Genomic DNA, 7457 nt, shown 5'->3' with positions numbered 1-7457 from the left:
TGGACATAGGTTAGCTGATTGTAGATTAGAAAATAATCCCACTATGAGTTATGAAAGTAGAAATATATTTAATGCACTCAAGGATATGAAAGTTATCTATTATCAGTGCAATGGATTTGGTCATAGGAGTTTTGAATGTAGGAAGAGTAAATTGATGTCCTAAAATAGTTTCAAAGATTCATCTTTCAATGTAAATGTGAAATTTTATAGTTGTCAAGAGTTTGGACATATACAAAAGATTTGTAAGAATAGGAAAATTGAGCAGAAGAGGATAGATCCTGATTAGGAATCAGTAGCCAAACCAGAGAATGAAATTGCAGCCGATAAGAAGAAGGAAAATAAACCGATTTGGGTTGAGAAAGAAAAGGACAAAGTAGAATCAAGTCTGATAGTGTAGACTGCCCTACATGCTGAAAGAAGAAATCTATGGGTTGTAGATAGTGGTTGTTCCAACCACATGACCGGTGATAAAAATAAATATATCAAACTTGAAGAAAGAAATGGTGGCTCAGTATGGTTTGGAGACAACTCATCTATCAAGATAAAGGGAAAAGGTACTCTAAATATTGATGACAAAATGAAACCACATTATGTGTATTATATGGAAGGCTTGATGAAACATTTATTGAGTGTGAGTCAAATGTGTGATAAAGGTTATAAATTCACCTTTAATTCTACTGGCTCCTAGATAAATAAGGAGAGTACCGGTCAGGTTGCAGCTGAAGTTAAGAAGATAGATGGTAATGTATACAATTTGAAAGAATGTTTTGAATCCTAATGCATGTTGGGACAAGTGGATCAAAGTTGGTTGTGGCACAGAAGATTAGGCCACATAAATTTTGATAAGCTAGTTTTAGTAAGCAAAAAGGGATATGTGAGAAACATTCCACCCATCGTCAAACTGGTAAGCATATTCTGTGAGGAATGTGTGAAAGGGAAGTAGACTAAATCAAGCTTCAAGACAAAATAACACAACATCTCAAGACCACTTGAACTTGTACATACAGATCTATGTGGTCCAACTAGAACAAGAGCTCTTGCCAATCAAATATATTTTTTTCTCTTCATTAATGAATATTCAAGAATGACATGGGTCACTTTCCTACAAGACAATTCACAAGCATTTGACAGATTCAAGATCTTTCCGAAAATGGTAGAGAAGGAAAGTGGGTGCAAGTTGAAATGCCTAAGATCAGATCAGGGGGAGAATTCAAATCAATTGAGTTTGAAGATTATTGTGATAGACATGGAATCAAAAGGAAATACTCATCCCCTAGGACACCATAGAAAAATGGTGTGGTAGAAAGGAAGAACATGATAGCCAGGGAGATGGTCAAAACCATGTTAAATGAGCTAAGTTTGTCGGACATGTGCTCGAAGGAAGTGGTTCATACTGCTGCATATACCTTGAATCGAGTTCAACTAAGAAAAAACAACATAATGATACCTTATGAGTTATGGTATGACCAGAAACCATCAGTCAAGTACTTCAAGGTATTTGGAAGTAAGCATTTTATCAAGAGACATATGGATGGTTTAGGTAGTTTTGATTCTATAAGTGATGAAGGAATCTTCCTAGTTTACTCAACTAACAACAAGGCTTATAAATGCTACAATAAAAGACTAAGAAGATTCATTGAGAGTGTGCATGTAAGAGTTGATGAGGATATGCACAAAGGAAGACAAGTACAAGGGAACTAGTATGATGATTCTGGTGATGAAGGTGAAGAAGCTTGGTCAGACAATGAACTAAAAGAAGCATAAAAAAAGGTTGCTAACTGGTATGTGCATATAAACCATCCAGAAGAACAAATTTTACGTAATAAGAGTGATGGTGTACGGACTAGGAGAAGAATTGCCCGAAATGATGAACGAGTCAATTTCTACGTCATGACTGAAGTAGAACCTAAAACATTGAATGAGGCCAACAAAAGTCAGAAATGGATGGATACCATGGAAGAAGAGTTGCAAGAGATTGAGAAGAACAAGACTTGGGAATTAGTCCCTAGACCAGAAGACAAGCACATAAATGGCACCAAATGGCTCTACCAGAACAAGATGAATGAAGAAGGTAAAATTGTTAGGCATAAAGATAGACTTGTGTGCAAGGGTTACTCTCAAGTAGAGGGAATTGATTTTGAAGAAACATTTGCACTGGTAGCTAGATTAGAAGCAATTAGGATGTTTCTATCTTTTTCCACCTACAAGGGTTATAAGGTATATAAAATGGATGTAAAATCTGCCTTCCTAAATGGAAATTTGGAAGATGAAGTGTACATGGAGCATCCGGAAGGGTTTATGTTACATGATGATGAAACCTTTGTATGTCAGCTGAAGAAAGCCTTGTATGGTTTAAAGTAGGGTCCTAGAGAATGGTATTCAAGGATAGATCAGTACTTGAAGGAGAAAGGATTCAAAAAGGGAAGTGCTGACATCAATCTATACATCAAGGAAGAGAGAAATCACATGATCATTGTGGTTGTGTATGTAGATGAAATCCTTTTTGGAGGCAACAAGGACACTCTTTGCAAAGATATGGTTGATTAGATGCAGTCAAAATTTGAGATGTCAATGCTTGGAGAATTGACATAGTTCCTTGGTTTGCAGATATCATAGCTAGATAAGGGAATCTTTATCTTACAAACCAAGTATGCAAAGGATATGCTAAATAAGTTTCAAATGGAGGACTACAAACTGGTGACTACCCCTATGGTGATTGGAAGCAAACTAAGAAAGAATATTGTGATAGACATTGTATAGATCCATGGTATCTTACTACTTCTAGACCAGATATAGTGCAGTCAGTGTGTATGGTGGATAGATTTCAAGCGGAACCTAAGAAGTCACATATGAATGCAGTAAGCATAATGTTTAGGTACCTGTAAGGGACACTCAATTATGGATTATGGTACCCTAAACAAGGGGAATTCATCTTGGAAGCATATACTGATGCTGATTGGGAAGGTTGCATTGAAGACTAGAAGAGCACAAGTGGTGGTGCATTCTTCCTAGGCGACTGGTTGGTCTCATGGCTTAGTAAGAAGAAAAATTCAATCTCCCTTTAAATTGTTGAAGCAAAATACATTATTGTTTCTCTCAGGTGCTTTGTATGAAGAAAACCCTCAAGGACATACAGGTGGACATCTCTGATCCTATTCCCATCCATTGTGATAATTCAAGTGCCATCAACATATCACAGAACCTAGTGATGCATTCAAGGACAAAGCATATAGCCATCAAGTATCATTTTATTAGAGATAAGGTTGAAGGATAGGAAGTAAAGATGGAATATGTCCCTACAGGAAAACAAGTGGTAGACATCTTTACCAAACCATTACCAGTAAGCACTTTTGGGTACTTAAGACTCGAGTTGGGAGTTGTATCACCTGCCTCATGCACTTAAGTTTGTAAGGAGATATTTGGTTTAGGGGGAGTTCATAGGAGTATCTATATCTCTTGAACCATATATTGATCATAGGAAAAGTTTAGGGTTGTATGTCTCAGCATTGACTGTAATCACTAAGAGAAGTTTTGCCTAAGGGGGAGAATAAAGTATCCTGACCCTTTGTTATTGTGTCAAAGGGGGAGAAATCTACTGGTGTGAAGACTTGCAGTGAGTTGACATCAATTCCAAATGGGGAGATTGTTAGTGTTGTCATTGATGTCAACTAGTAAAGCATGGTCGCTGGTGAGTAAGTACTAGTGACCGGTATGGGTGAAGTAAGACATGATGATGTCAACCACTATGTGTGTTACCAAATAGAAAGGTATATTACCAGTACACATGAAATGCATCATCTACTGATAAAGAAGGCCCACCTACAAGGCAAAGTAAGAAAGAAAATAAGAACAAAAGGATGTGAATTGGTATACATAGAGAAGTCTAATGCTACTGGTAAATGGAGATAGTATATGGACTAGAATGTTTGATGGAAGGCTAAGTTGATCCACTGATAGAGAATAGGTCACCAGGTATGAAGGTCAATCAGTGAAGTTAGGTTATATCGGTAAGGTGGGTTGACCCGGTTGTTAGTCTTGGTTGGTGAAGGATGTCAAATCAATATAAAAGACTGAAGATGATGCCAAACAGACATTGCAAACCGATCTTAGGTGGATGTTGACAAGGATGATAGGTGGAAATCGGGTGGCGAGCACGCAGAGGTCGGTGAGGTATTCATCAATGTCATAGTCAACAAATAGGTTAGAATTAATGAAGAACCCAAAAATCATGGGAGGATGACAGAATGTTGCTGCTTGAGGAAGACAAGGTAGCAAGGTGATTGAACGTATCTTGCAAGATGATCTGATCTCTGTACTTGCTTTCCCAAGGAAATAACTAGGCCATTAATGGTGATTGATAGAAAAACATATAAAAGTGTATCGTAGACATCCAAAAAAAGAAAGCACACATTGAAAAGAGAGGAGTTGTTGGTGTTGTTCGGTGTGATGCAAATAATCCTTCCAGAAAAGAATATTAGATCAAATCTAATATGCATTGAGTTGGTGAAGGAAAAACCTAGCCAGACACCATTTAAATGTTGCTTTTGGTGGGAACCCTCACCGATAAATATGTCAACTTGATATTGAAAGGATTTGATGTTGAATGTAAGGTGTGAGAGGAAAGAGAACTTAATAAAGAAGAAATATTATTTGCCTAAGGGTATTTCTGAGAGAGTTAGAGTGTGTGTTAGGAGGCTAAACTGGTGAGAGGGTCTAACCGGTAGAGACAGAGTAACCGATAAACTGTTACAATCTTAAAATTCAAGTGTACTAGTAAGGAGTGATTGGTTAGAAAGGCATCCAAGAGTGACACTGTGAAGTGTCAGGCTGAGAGAGAGAGAAGAAAGGCTAGGAGTAACTGGTGAGTGATCAGAGATAGTAATCTAATTACTGACAGTGTGAGAACCAGTGAAGAAGAGGAGGTTGTTCACCAAAAGACATTGGTTGATCAAGTGTTGCAGAACTCATTTGTAACTAGATGCTTTCATTGCATTAAAATTATATTGCATTATATTACACTGAGTTGGTGCTTAGTGCAGGGGTTGGTGCTCCTTGTGTTGGTGCCCTAAATCTATAGGGGTTAGTTCTTCTTGGGTTGGTGCCCTAAATCATTGTAATCTATTGTTTCATTGTGAGGTTGTATTGGAGTAGTAGACTCTAGCAAAATTTATCACCAAGGTTTTCCCATAATGGGTTTTTTCTCGTACATCTGGTGTTGTGGGTTATGCATTTGTGTGTTTGGCTCTTTTGATATCCACTCTTCTCTTACTAGTTTGATTTTTTAGTGTTTACATTGTTAACCGATACTCAAGAATTGGTTTAAAAAGAAAATATTTTAGGAACCACTGATTCACCCCCCGTTTGAGGGGTACATTATGTTCAAGACACACATACACACAAGACACAAGATGTATGAGGGAGACGTAATATGGGAAAAAAATTGATAATAAGTTCTACTAGAGTTTACTACTCCAATCCAACCTCACAATGAAAACTGATTACAATGTTTAGGGCACTAACCTAAGGAGAACTAACCCCTATAGTTTATGGCCAGTAACCCAAAGGAGCACCAACCATTAGCTCTGAGCACCCACTCAGAGATTTACAATAAACATGTAAACAAATACAATTTATGTACCTTGTTAGAAATGAGGTTTTGTAACACCGTACTAATTGTCTTTTGTTTTCAACATTAATCCTCTACACTCGGATATTTGCTCTAGTTTTTGACTCTCTGAACTTGTCTTCTTTTCATCTTTGCAAGAAAATCTTTGTTTTCTGCCTTGTTCTCTACCTTCTATCATCTACAATTATCTCTCTAACATCTTCTATCCTTCTTCACTCTGGTTTACTTCTACAACTATTTCTTATCCTTTGTATAGCATAGATCTAAAAATATTTGTCTATCCACCCTTTTCAAACAAATAATAGTTGTCTCATCATTTTTTTCATTAGCTTGGTTGGTGAACATACCATGTCTTTATAAATTCTATATTCACCTCTATATGGTTGGTCGATCATAGATCATAATAGGTGGTTTACATCATTATCATGATTTGTTCAATTTCCTATGTTGCATTAGATTCATCCATTTAGTCGATTCTCATTTTCTCTAGTTGGCAATTCAAGTTCCCAGATGCAAAAAATCATATGAACCTATATTGTTCAAAGACTTTAAATCAGGACCATCAACCTTCTAGATATGACAAAAAAAAATTGGTCAAATATACCATGATGGCAGTGTGCTGAATTGACATTTTTTGTTGATTGTATAACATTGTGTGTCATGTGCTTTTTGTAGTAACCTACTTCCTATGGGATGGCATGATAGCACATCTATTGATTTTACTACCATCTAGTCAATGTTAGTCAACTACCTTATGAACCTTTGTCTTCATCGACATACACTATGGGATGGTAGGAGCCACTAACTCCTTTCCACTCATTTCCTCGTATTATCATTAACTAGCCCATTTTACCCATGCAGGATAAGCATCTTCAGTAAATATTCCTTGGTGTGTCACAATTACTTCTCTCCTTGTAGAGAATCGACCCTTCAATCTTTAATATCATGGGATAGTGGGCTCCATCTCTTCATTCACTTCGAGTTACCCCACAAGACCATCATTTGACCATTTTACATGGTTAAATATGGCGGGAAGCCTTAACCTCCTCCTATTCATTTTGCCCCACATGGTCACCTCCCATAAGTTTCATAAGCGTGGGGTAGTGGGGGAACCAAATAGCTTCATTATAATGTTATCTCACAAGAACTTCTTTCTCTCCTCTGACTTGATGCAAGATTACGGGGGATGCCATTTGTACTTCTCTAAAGTTACACCACATAATTTTTTAACTTCCATTCTTCCTATTGCGGGATAGCAGGGCGATTATCTTGTCACGTTATTGACATCCGCTCTTGCAAAACCAACACAACTAACCTATTCTGTTATTGGCATATTTGGTGACAACAATCATATTATTGACATCTCAATCACCTTCTGCAATTTCATAGATTGTGATAACTTGTGTGTTATGCACACCACTTGTAACATTTGTGTAACCAACATGACGTGTTATACACAGTTGTAGCTATTTTTTTTTTGAGTCACCATCACACACAAATGCATTTCCAAGTCAATTTCTTGTGTGTTTCTTATTTATTTTCATGTCCCAATGACTCACATCCTTCTTTCCCTTGTGTGACTAACATGGTGTGTTATATGATGTTGCAACAACACTTATGCTCTATACTGTTGGTGGTCACACTTGATCTTTATGCCATCACTAGTCATTCAGATCTTTGCATCTCTATCCCTATCAAAACATCTATAAAGTCAAATCCACATTTAGGGACACGTATTATTTTCTTCATCTTCTTAATTGTTGACATCAATGACAACTTAATGCCAACAATCTCCCCCTTTGGCATTGATGTCAACCTTTATAAACCACAC

The sequence above is a fragment of the Cryptomeria japonica genome, chromosome 1 (genome assembly GCF_030272615.1).
Source record: "Cryptomeria japonica chromosome 1, Sugi_1.0, whole genome shotgun sequence".
NCBI lineage: Eukaryota > Viridiplantae > Streptophyta > Pinopsida > Cupressales > Cupressaceae > Cryptomeria > Cryptomeria japonica.
The sequence above is the reverse complement of the archived record's forward strand: the minus strand, read 5'-3'. Positions refer to the sequence as shown.